General features: G+C 38.5%; 1 protein-coding gene and 1 pseudogene across 2 annotated transcripts in view; one reads left to right on the top strand and one right to left on the bottom strand.

Annotated features, from left to right (window-relative positions):
• SHQ1 (SHQ1, H/ACA ribonucleoprotein assembly factor) overlaps nucleotides 1-13,411 on the bottom strand; it is a 103,761-nt gene that overhangs the window by 24,671 nt on the left and 65,679 nt on the right. The window lies entirely within an intron of this gene.
• On the top strand, nucleotides 4,517-5,919 carry LOC112132586 (U2 snRNP-associated SURP motif-containing protein-like; annotated as a pseudogene).

Below are 13,411 nucleotides of genomic sequence, written 5' to 3'. Positions count from 1 at the left end.
AACCAAACCTGTTGGCTGCCTAGCATTTCATGTTCCTACAAGAACTGGATGCAAAAGCCTAATTATGGTTTGATTCAAACGATGCTATCAAAATGCTTCCTGCGTGGGGCGGGAGATATAAGTGCTTTGCTCCTTTCATTCCTTGTCAGGGAGTCTGGGTGGTTTTTTTTCTTGGAGCCACTTCATTCCACTGAGACAAATCCAGCCCTAGAAGGAGCAGTTTACAAAAAAGCAGGGAATGCTGTCAGCAGGGAGCACAGAGCTTGGCTGTGATCACAGCTGCAGATCCCACCTGCTTAAAAAGGCAGCAGCAATGATACAACTCTTCATTCCCTTGCTCAAAAACAGAAGAAATCAGCAGAGATAAGCCGACAGGGAAAACATTACACAAATCGCTGACCCTGCTGCAGGCAGAGAAGAGCTGCCTCTGCTCGGCTTTGATTTTCCAAAGCTTGAGCCTGAGGGAGAAGCAGTTTGACTTTCTTCTTTCCTAGTGCTCCCGATGGCAAGGCACATTCAGATGGAGCCTGGAGGAATACCAAGTGCAGAAGAAAGGGAAATAAATAAATAAACAAAATAAGAACACAGGCTAAACTGTGGAGAAGAGCTGCCATCAGCATCTAGGAAGAAAGATCACATCCCTAGTCAAAAGCAACTCGGTTTCACAGGTTTTTGCTAAAACACACAGAGCCCAGAGCTGTGGCTGTGATCTTTGTCATGCTGTTGCCCTGCTGAGTGAGGCAAATAAGTATGTGCCATAAGCCTTACTTATGCATTTTCTATTCCTATTGTTTAGTACGTGTCCAAAGAAGAAAACAACAACAGGGCTGCTATCCATGTCAGTGAGAGGAGTTGGAAACAGAGCACTGCATGGCCAGCAGTTTTTTCCTCGACACAAACACAGATTGTTCTCTGCTTTATAAGCAGCCTATTTGCTGCTTAACGGTCATCCACAGTGTGCCTTTACAACAGGGTTCAACATGAGCCACCAGGTCGAATGGTGTGTGCCCCCGGTATGTTTTCCCCTAAGCATTCTAGAACTCCGCTGCAGCTTCCAAAATTGATTCCACTATAATACGGTCACTGCTGCCATCCAGGTGCCACATTTATTGAGTGGCCAGTATTTGCTGGGCATTTTGCTAGGACCCAGCTATACAGCAGTGCACAAGAAAAACATGGCTCCTGCTTGCATGGGACCTGCAGTTTGGCAGGAAAAAAGTGCAGGTCCTTTGATCCAGTAACAGAGCCCTTATACGTTAGGCCAAGGCCACAAACTGCTGCCCCTAGAAGCCAAACAGATGGAGTCTAGCAGGCAGGTGGGGGTCTGTGGCAGAATGGAGAGCACTTGTCCCACATAATGGAGACAGCTGGCCCCAGCTCTAGCCAATTGTTACCATGTGGGGATGTGGGCCCAGCAACTGCCAGAACTTCCGTTATTTCAAGAGCAGCTGTAAATCCAGACTTTTACACAAAATCTTCCAATTTTTAAGTGTTGACAACCAATTTAAAGTCTTTAAAAACTCACTGAGAGCCAAAAGTGACCCAAGGGTCACTAGCTTGCAACTTCTACATCCGCAGACTTAGTTCCATCTCCCCAATTCCCTAACATAGTCTGTATATCTCAATAAATACCTGCTACACTAATGTGACTGGTTTATCACTGCTTCCAGACCCAGAACAATTATTTTTACTTTGCGATTTGCCTCAAGTTGCATCCCTGCCTAGCACATCTTCCCCCTTTCTTTCTGTGCCTGGTCAGATCTCACCCATCTTTAGTTCCCTGTTCAAGACTTCTACTCCACTAAGCCTTGCAGACCAGCCTGGCCTCCCCTTCTTTGAAACACTATGTCTCTTGCAACGGGGCCAGGGTTTGCTCAGCAGTCTTCTAATTCTGCCCTCTGCAAATCTTGTCTTGTCTCTACAACCAGACTAAATGCTCCATAACAGAGACCACATGGGCTACTTCACCAAGAAAATGTCCTGTGTTTATCAGGGGTCATGTGTTCTGAAGTCAGCAAACAACTGACTGACCACAGCAAGGAGGTGAAGAGCTCAGGCTCTGAAGTCACGCAGCTCTGGGTTAACTTAATCTCTCTGAGCCTCAGTTTCCCTAATTGTAACCTGGGGTGATAACAAAATGAGGACATAACCCAAATTCATATGGGGCTTGTGAGATCATCAAGAGAGATAATCTCTATAAAGCACTTAGCACAATGCCTGGTATGCAGTAAGCCCTTGATAAATGCTAGCTATTATTGTTATGGACTGATTGCCTGATTCAGCCAATGCTATTGTTAAACAAGCATTGCATCAATGGAGCTTTGTTCTTAGCAAATATTATTGACCACTTACTCTGTGTTAGCATGTTCTAAACAAATTGCATGTGTTAGCTCATCTAATTTTCCTAATTCTCCCCCATTTTATGGATAGCAGAAGCACAGGGAGTTTAAATGGCTTGTCCAAGGCCATACAGACAGAGCAGAGATCTGAAGCTGCCAGCTGGCTCCAGAGCCCATACTCTTAACCATAATACTCTATGGCCTCGCTACATTTCTAATGGCAGGGGACAGCTTTCTGACCTCAGCCTTCCCAAATCAGAAACAGGATTTGGCTTTGTGGACCATGGCTTAAGATGACAGAATGATCAGGGCCTGGTTTGAGCCAGACTACATCTCAGAAGTTCCAGGAAGGAGTTTGCTTTTGCCAGTTTCACCAAGGGCTGTCAGTTTGTTCAATAAACTAAGAATGATAAGGAAAGAAGAAAAATGCCCAGAAAGTACAAGATGATATCTAGTATTATAGAAGGCAAAAACTGTGATATAGATTAATACTAATGACAAAGGTGTTCTGCTGATCACAGAATAACTGAAGAGGGAATCAGAACAATATATCTAGCCTCGAATATCCACACAGAAGACAGGAAAGAGGCAAATGTGTCTTCCTTAACTTTTAAAAAGAAGGAGGAAAGTGATGAAACCATAGACCATGAACTCAAAATATGTGAACTGCATATAGGCAGATAAGAGATGAAGTAGGTGATCCCCAGAAGTTACTATGGATTCACAAACTGATGCCATCCCTTGGACTAGCCCGCACCTGGGAACCCTGTGCAAAGATTGTGTCTGGACTCTAACAAAACATATGACAATCTCCTGCGGTCTCTTTATGGGCAAAATACAGAGTATGGGTGTATGATTATACAGTTGTCTAGACTGATATTTGACCTTAGAGGTCAGACTGATTTCAACCTGAAAGAAGGTATCTAGTGGAAGAGTACAAAGTTCTGACCTCAGCCTTCTGCATTCAATATTCTACTCACTGTCTTAGGTGAAAACAGAGAATGCTCATTCTGATTCCTTAAGGCCAGAAGCCGTATCTAATTCTTCTTTAGTTCCACAGCGCCTAACCTTGTGGTTGCTCCAAAAAATGACTGCTCATTAGATTTCAGGAGTCAAGTTTATAAACAGTGTTACAAAGGTGACAAAGATCAGGAAATAACCTAGGTGACAGATTCCAGTTCCAAAAAGTTCGTAACGGGTGGATGGGATATGCCAAATCTAACAAGGTGAAACTAAACAGGGACAAATGCAAAGATTGTGAACTAGCTAGCAAAGAAGAGGAATTATACTTAAAGAAGAATATGAAGAGTTTCAGCTAGTCATAAACTAAGAATATAGTGAGTTAAGGTTTCCAGTGATAAGTAGATGACTGACGAAGTAATATTCACAAAAACCAAAAGCAATTGCTTCTCTCTGGTCAAACCTGAAGTATTATATTTAAACTGGAGGATACTTTAAAAGGGTCTGGACCAAAAAAATAAATAAAGGGAGGGGTTGAGGGACACTGACAAAGTAGTCTGCCCAAAAAGAGACCAAGATGGACAAAGAGTTGGAAATTTGGACCTATAAGAATAATTTAAGGCAGAAGAGGTTGATCTGGAAGACTGAGAAGGGATACAATAGTAATCCTCCAGATAGCTGAAGGCAGACATTTGAAAAGAGAACTTACTCTATATGGGTCCAGAATTGAAATTAATGTGAAGAAAGCAGATTTCAATCAGATTTAAAGGACAACTTTTAAGCCCTCTAGCCTGCTTCAGAGTAGGAGGGTTCTCATTTATGAGTGAATTTGCGGGTATCAGAGTCAGCCATGCCAAGACTAAGCAATCACACAGCAGCGACAGTGCAGGGGGGAATTAATCCACAAAATAAAAGCTTATAAAAGAGAAGAGTTTGCAAGAATTTTCAGTTCTATGACTGGCTGCATTACAGACAGTCATCATCAAGAGGAGTGATGTCAGTGTTAACCTGAAGTCTTACAATGTAGAGATGATTTAGTTGGGTTCGTTAGAGAAAGCTTAAAGCAAAATGTAACAAATATGGTAGAGAAAATGGAATGTGCCAAAGCAAAAAAAAAAAGCTGCAGTTTATGGCAAATTTGGGAAATAGTGAGTTCATCTACTTGGCAGGAGAAGGAGGGTGCCTGATCAGCAAGAATGAGAGATTAAGCCTAGAAGATGAGGAGAAAGATGCAGACGGTGTGGAATCCAACTCAGCCCAGGCATTTAGGCTTTTGTCCTGCAGGCAAACCATCAAGAACTTCTGAGGAGACCAGTTCAAAGACGAAATTGTCAGATGTTCATTCATCTGGATCTTCAAATGCACATACAGATGCATCTGGACCCTCAGACAGTGATATGACAAGTCATACACAACCTAAGCTTTAGAGCATGGGAAGATTGGGCAATTTATCCAGAACCATTTTTGATTAAACTAAAAAATATTTTCTTAGGACTTGTATATATTATTGTAGAAAAGGAAACAGAAGATGTACTAGACAATCTTGATGGTGCTTCCATCGAGGAAGAGCTTGATGGTGCACCTCTGGAAGATGTAGATGGAATTCCTATTGATGCTACTCCCGTGGATGATCTTGATGGAATCCCTATAAAAAGTCCTGATGATGATCTTGATGGAGTGCCTTTGGATGCAACTGAAAACTCAAAGAAGAATGAGCCTATATTTAAAGTTGCCCCATCAAAATGGGAAGCTGTGGACAAATCTGCATTGGAAGCACAGGCTGTTACAACTTCTAAATGGGAGTTATTTGACCAGCAGGAAGAATTGGAAGAAAAACAAAATCAAAATCAAGAAGAAGAAAGTGAAGATGAAGAAGATACTCAAAGTTCCAAATCTGAAGAACATGATCTGTACTCTAATCCAATCAAAGAAGAAATAACTGAGTCCGAGTTCTCTAAGTGCTTGGAAATGAGTGAGGAAAAACAAGCCAAACTTCGTGAAATTGAGCTCAAAGTTATGAATTTTCAGGATGAGCTGGAATTTTGGAAAAAGACCTAAAAAACCAGTCCACAGTTTTCAGGAGCAAGTAGAACACTACAGAGATAAACATCTTCAACGAGAGAAAGAGTTAGAAGGAGAATGAGAAAGAAACAAGAAAGAGAAAGGGACAAGAAAGATAAAGAAAAATTGGAATCTAGCTCCAAAGAAGGAAAAAAATGAGTATACTCCAACAAGGAAGGAAAGGAAAAGACGACACAGTACATCCCTCAGCCTATCTCACAGTAGCAGTGGTAGACGAGTGAAATCCCCATCACCAAAATCGGAGTGATCAGAGCGTTCAGAAAGACCTCATAAAGACAGCTTAAAAAAAAAAAAAAAGAAAAAAAAGAACTTCCAGGAAGACAGCCATATCCAAAATGGCATTTCAGAACTGTCAGACTGGCATTACTACAGGAAAGAAACAAGATGGGGAGTGAGACTGTGGTGGCAAGGACAACAGGGAGGACACTGTGGCAAGAGAAGAGGAAATAAAGGCCTGAATTCAAAGAAAGGTGGTGAGACCAAAAAGAGTGATTTATATGAAAGGGATTGTGTAGGAAGAATTAAAAGGATCTGCTGACTGAGTCAATGTGGAGTAGGGAATCAAAGACAGAAATACATGACTTACAGAACCCAAACATGTCAACCTGCATAACGACAAGACCAAAAACCCAAAAACATCTAAAGTCACAACTGGTTCCCAAATTACTGATTCATCACAGCTTTACATCCTATGTTCAGAGCATATTTCTCACATATACAAAATGTAAGATTTTTGTAGTTAGGTTTGAATTTACTGGAAGCCAGTCATCAAAGGTTTATTGAAGAGATGTTCACAAAAATTAAATCCTCCAAGGACAAGAAGATATTCCAGGCCAATACTAATCAAAAGAAAGCTGGGATAGCCATGTTATTATCAGACAAAATAGATGGTAAGGCAAAAAGCATTATTAGTGATACATTTTAACCTACCAAGAAGATATGACAATTATAAACTAATAATACCAAATAACATGCCTCAAAATATAAAGTAAAAACTGACAGGTCTACAGGAAGAAACTGACAAGACTGACAACATAGGAGATTTTCACACACCTCTTTCAATTCAAAACGAACAGATTAAACAGACAAAATATATCAGTAAAGATACAAAAAACAAACAGCCCAACCAACAAGTTTCATCCAATGGACAGACATGCAACACAGCAGCTAACAATTCAAAGATCAACATTACTTTTAAGAATAAAACCAAAAGTGTATGAAAACTGACACCATTCTAGACATAAAATTAATCTCAACAAATTTCTAAACAATGATATAATTCTCTGGCAGAAATGCAATTAAGTTAGAAATCAACAATAAAAACTTTTCTATAAAAGTCCATATGCTTGGAAAGGAGAAAAATATTTCCAAAATTTCATGAGTAAAATCAGAAAATATGTGGAACGAAACAGTAATGAAAATTCAGTATATTTCCAAACCTGTGAGAAGAATATAAAGCAGATACTTGAAAATTTAGTTTTACATAAAGAAAGAGTCAATGTTAGCAAGTTACTAACATCTACATGCAGAATCTAACAAACTTCTAAAATGTAGAAGAAATAAAATGATACAGATAAAAGCAAAAGTAATGAAATAGAAGACAAACATAGAGAGGATCAAGAGCGTGAAATGGGCTGGGCACAGTGGCTCATGCCTGTAATCCCAGCACTTTGGGAGGCTGAGGCAGGTGGATCACCTGAAGTAAGGAGTTCGAGACCAGCCTGACCAAAATGGTGAAACCCCATCTCTACTAAAAATAGAAAAATTAGCTGGGCGTGGTGGCGGGCACCTGTAATCCCAGCTATTCGGGAGGCTGAGACAGGAGAATCGCTTGAACCCGGGAAGCAGAGGTTGCAGTGAGCAGAGATCATGCCACTGCACTGCAGCCTGGGCACCAGAATGAGACTCTGTCTCCAAAAATAAAAAATAAAATAAAATAATTTTTTAAAAATTAGCTAATCAAATATACCTTCTTACAAAAATAATTTAAAAACAAAAAAACAAAGAGAGAGACAGCACGATTATCAGAAAGGTAAAAGACAACAATTACAGATGCTATGGAGAAAACAGATAAGAGCAAATAAAAACAACTCTATGTCAGAAAGTTTGAAAATTTAGAAGAAATGGACAAAGTTTTAGAAAAATAAAACCTATCAAAACTGACTCAGAGAAATAAAGAACCAGAATAGTCCTATAACAATCAGAAAATCTGAATAAATAGTTAAGAATTTTCCCATAAAGAAAGCAAGCCACAATGGCTTTTTTTTTTTTTTTTTTTTTTTTTGGTGAATGCTACTGAAGGTTCAAGGAATGTATCATTTCAATATTACATGCACTGTTTCAGAGAACAGAAAAGGCAATGCTAAGTCATTTTCTCAGGAAAGGACAGTACAACAATGGGAAATTATAGGCCAATCTCTCCTCCCATACATACCCTCTTCCTGATTGTAGGCACCCAGAGTTTGCAAGCCAAATCCAGCATCATATTTAAATAATATATCATAATCAAGATAGGTTTATCCCAGGAATGCAAGGCTGAATTTGTTCGAAATTTTACACATGCCATTCATTACATTAAAAATTAAAGAAGAAAATTTTTAACATCATCCCAAAGATGAGGAAAAAATGCAATAAAATTCAAAACTATTTAGAATAAAAAACTCTATGCAAAATAAGAATAACGTGAATCTTTCTTGATAAAGCCTATCTACAAAAGCAAATATCATATTTAATGGTAAAATGTTGAAAGCATTTTCTTAAAGATAAAGAACAAGATAAATATATTACCACCATATCTATTCAGGATTGTACTGAAGGGCCTAGGCCAGTGCAACAAAATGAAAAAGAAAAAGAAATGAAGAATATAAAGACTGAAAAGGAAGAAACCAAACTGTCATTACTTGCATTACTACTGCCTATATAGAAAACTGGACAGAAATGATACATAAGAGTTAATAGTAGAGTCTGACAAGGTAGCTGGATATGAAATCAATTTTAAAAAGTGAATTACATTTCTATATACATTAATGTGCCACATAACAACGCTGTGGTCAATGATGAACTACATATGGTGGTCCCATAAGAGTATAATACTCTGATTTTACTGTACCTTTTCCATATTTAGATACGTTGAGATATACAAATACCACTGTGTTACAACTGTCTACAGTATTCAGGATGGTCACATGCTGTACAGGTTTGTAGCCTAGAAGCAATAGGCTACACCACAGAGCCTAGGTGTGTAGTAGCCTATGCCATCTAGGTTTGTGTAAGTGCAATCTATGATGTTCACACAATAAAACTGCCTAATGATACACTTCTCGGAACGTATCCCTATCATTAAGCAATGCATGACTGTACTTTAAACAGGCAGTTTGTAAGTAATTTTTTTTAAAAAAGTATTTATATCAAGCAATAAATCGAACAAAAAAATGAGTAAGCCTTTAATGGAAAAAAATTATAAAATTTTATTGAAAGACACTAAAGAAAACTTAGAGAGTCATATCATATTATTGGAAAGAGACACAAAATGTTTTAGTCTCTCCAAACTGATTAACAGATTCAAAGCAATTCCAATCAAAATGTTTTTCATGGAACTTGACAAGCTGATTCTAAGATATAAAGCTACAGTAATTAAGAAAGTATGGCACTCTCGCATGATAGACAAGTAAATCAGTGGGGCTGAACAGACAACCTAGAAACAGATCCACACATACATGTTAACTTGATTTATGAGAGTGAGCACTGCAGGATGTATGAAGAAAGGATAGACTATTTAATAAATGAAGCCAGGATATGGTTATCCATATGGGAAAAAAGAAATTGGATCCCCTATTGCATAACATACAAAAAATCTATTCCAGGTGGACCAAGGACTTAAATGCAAAATGCAAAAGAATAAAAATTTTAGAAGATACTATAGGAGAATATCTCTATAACATCCAAATCATAAAAACTTTCTTAAACGAGAACCAAAAGCACACCCATAAAGGAACACATTGAGAAATTCTACAGCATTGAGATTAAAAACTTCTGTTTATGAAAACACTACAAGGAGACTGAAACATAAACTATAAACTGGAAGAAAATATTTGCAACATATTTAACCCATAAAGGACTAGTATCCAGAATACTGGAAGAATCCTACAAATCAAAAAGAAAGGAAGTCCTATTGAAAAACAGGGGATACAATAGACAGACATTTCATAGTAGAGGAAACACCAATGGCTCATAAATACATGAAAAGATGCTCAGCTTCACTAGTAATTAGGAAAATGCAAATTAAAATTACAACAGAAACTATTTCATACCCCTTCAGATTGTCAAATCTTAAAATTTAAACCATATAAGAGTTGGCATGAAGGTGGAATCAGGAAAATTCTTATACATTGCTGGTTAAAGTATAAGTTGAAATAAATTGGTATGACCACTTTGGAAAAACAGTTTGACACTGCCCATTAAAGGCTAACATAACACTGTCCCTAATCCCAGAAATTCCATTCCTAGGTATAGGGCTTAACCAAAAAGTTGCACAAGTACACCATGAAACACGTACAGTGATATCTGCAGCAGCATTTTCTTAATAGCCCAAACTGGAAACCATTTATTAGTGGTTCCACAGAATAACAGACAAACAAACAGCACTATATTCAGACAATGGGATAGTACACTGCAGGACAGAAAAGAACCATCTACAACTCTATGCATCATCATGGATAAATCTTTTTAAAATCAAAAGAAACAATAGAAGAACCATACATACAGCATGATTCCATTACATAAAGTCCAAAAGCAAACAAAGCTAAAAACTAAACTTGAGATATACGCACGAATGGTAAAACTATATGGAAAAGTAAAGTAATGATTGACATAAAATTTAGAGTTGTGGTTACCAGAAGTTAATACAATTGGGATTGGTCCCATAGGGAATCTCTAGGAAACTGGCGATATTCTATTTCTTAAGATTGGAGGCCAGGCATGGTGGCTCACGCCTATAATCGATCCACTTTGAGCACTTTGAGAGGTTGAAATGGGAAGATCACTTGAGCCCAGTTGTTCAACCAGCGTGGGGTAACAAAGCAAGACCTTATCTCCACAAAAAATAAAAAATTAGCTGGGTGTGCCTGTAGTCCTAACTACTCGGGAGGATGAGATGGCAGGATCACTTGAGCTCAGGAGTTTGAGGCTGCAGTGACCTATGATCACATCACTGCACTCCAGCCTGGGTGACAGAGACCCTGTCTCTTTAAAAAAAAAAAAAGAAAAGAAAAGAAAAGAAATCAGTGGTAGTTACATGAATATTCAGTTCATTACTATTCTTTAATTTGCATAATTGTATACACTTAATTTGCATAATTTGTATACACTTCAAATATTATTGTATTTTATATTTCATAAGAAAACATTTTAAGAAAATAACCAAACTCTACAAACATTCAAAAAACACATACAAAAGGCAAACCTCCACAGATAACTGAGCCCAGTAGTTCATTAAATAATAAAGGCAACAATAACAGAGGCAAATAAAGAAAGCTGGCCATTATCCAGAATTATGATTAAAGTACAGATCACCACAAAAGAGTTTAAGTTCTGTATAGAGAAGAATTCCTCTAACAAAAGCCAAAACCCTGAGATTCCTTTTCCAAAATTAGGTTTTATCATTCATTCAGCTGTGCAGGCTACAAACCCAGGCATCATCCTCCATGTTGCCTTCTTCCTCATTCTCTAAATCCATTTGAGTTCCTAAAAATCCTAATTCCCTAGTCAGGCTACACTCACGCCTCATAAGGACACTATTAATAGTCTTGAAACTGGCCTAAAAAGCTCTTTACACTACACCAGTGATCTCCCATCATATGCTGAAAATCCTTCGCTGGCTTCTCGCTACTCTTAGAATAAGGATAAAAATTCTTAACATTACTTAAAAGGCACTGTACTGTCTGGGCTCTGACTAAATCATCAGCCTTTTCTTGACCCCTCCCCCTACACATATACCCTTTCTCTAGGTTCCAGCCACCTTGACCTTCTTGCAATTTCTTGAAAACATGTAAAATTCCCTCCTCCTGCCACAGAGCCTTTGCACATGATGGATCTACTATATATTCCTGAAGTCCACCACCTTTCTTAGGTTAACTCCTACTTGTACTTCAGTACTCAAACCAAACGTTTCCCCAGGGGATCCTCCTCCTCCTAATCCCCTCACCAGGCAAGGTCAGCCATCTCTCGTGGCAGTATGAATCTTTTCTTTTGCACCACTTTCCAAGGTTTTAATTTTACTTTTTGTGTATGCAAGTATTTGATTAATACTTCTCTCCTCATCAGACCACATATTCTAGAAAGGCAGAAGCCAAGTCAAGTTTTTGTTTACCATTGGCAGGCCCCTGGCAAAGAACCCTGCACACAGTAGGAGCTCATAAACTATTTGTTGAATGAATGGACTGATGAACAGATACTCAAGTCTAAAGCAGTCACAATTAAACAACCACCATTTCCACCACATAGAATAACAAGACCCCAAAAGATAGAAAACAAAGTCAGTATCTGGCTTAACTCTCATGCCCAAGCCTCTACAGGAGAGCCCACCTTAAAATGGCAGGGGACTTTGAAATAGTATGATTAACAGAAACAAGTAATGCTGACCTATACAGAAGATGGAAAGATCTATGTGCCTCTGGTTTAAAAACAAAAGCAAAACTGTTTTCACACAAACTTAGAGCAAGGTTGGATCTTTCTGATAAAAAGGTACAAGGCCAGGCGAGGTGGCTCATGCCTATAATCCTAGCACTTTTGGGAGGCCAAGGAAGGAGGACTGCTCGAGGCCAGGAGTTTGAGACCAGCCTGAGCAACACAGCAAGACCCTGCCTCTACTATTTAAAAAATATTTAATATTTTTAAAAAGGTATGATAAGCCTTACTTACCAGGTGAAATGTCTGGATTTGAAATATGCATCTGAAACCATGGATCACAATAAAGCTTCTGAAACATAAGGATATGTAGTGCTGCCACATTCAGAAGACAAGCTTCACAACTAGAACTGTGAAAGCTTGACCTGTATGATCTCCAGTATTTAATATAGAGTGGAGATCCTTTGCCAATAGTTTTATTCAGATCACTAACTTATACAGCATTAAGTGAAGTCCTTTTAACTGTTATGTCCCTTAAAACAAGCAGATAGGACAAATGCTGACAACTGTAATTTTAAATATCAAGTTGAGAGTGAAGTCAATTTCTTCTAGTAAGAACTAAACCCTTATTTTTCTGAAGCATTAGGATAATCTAAGGATAGAAATAAAATCTAAATTGGCTGGCAAGCTTATTTGGAATGGCACAAAGGTACTTATTACCATATGCAAGAAGGTGTTTTATTCTTTGCCAAAAGAATGTGTCTTTGGGTTCTTAAGGTGTCAAAAGTGACATCCACAAAGAACAACTTTGGGAGTGTATGCGCTCTGGGTTTATAGGATACATACACACCGAAAGTGGCAAGAGTCAGGAGAAGAGATGATCATCAGAAGAGACATCGCTTTTCACCTTTCACTCTGTCATTTAAAGTATACCACATAATTACAAATCTGGGATGTAAAGTGACATCTTATCCATCACAAGACTAAAATCAGGCAAACTAAACAAAAGACAAACATGCCATGATATTAGAGGTGTATTCCATCACTTGATGTGCTATACAACTCAGAGAACAAGCGATTCTCCTGCCTCAGCCTTCCGGGAAACTAGGATTACAGGTGCCCACCACCACACCCGGCTAATTTTATATTTTTAGTAGAGGCAGAATATAGAAGTAAATAAAGTAAAAAGTACGGTGGTCTGCACTCAAGGCAATTTTCTTTTCTTTTCTTTTCTTTTCTTTTTTTTTTCAGACAGTCTCACTCTGTGACCCAGGCTAGAGTGCAGTGATGCAATCTCGGCTCACTGCAACCTCTACCTCCCAGGTTCAAGCGATTCTCATGCCTCAGCCTCCCAAGTAGCTGGGATTACAGACACGTGCCACCATGCCCGGCTAATTTTTGTATTC

This window comes from Pongo abelii, chromosome 2 (assembly GCF_028885655.2).
Source record: "Pongo abelii isolate AG06213 chromosome 2, NHGRI_mPonAbe1-v2.0_pri, whole genome shotgun sequence".
Classification (NCBI taxonomy): Eukaryota; Metazoa; Chordata; class Mammalia; order Primates; family Hominidae; genus Pongo; species Pongo abelii.
Note: the sequence above shows the minus strand (reverse complement) of the source record. Positions and strands in the feature narration are given on the sequence as shown.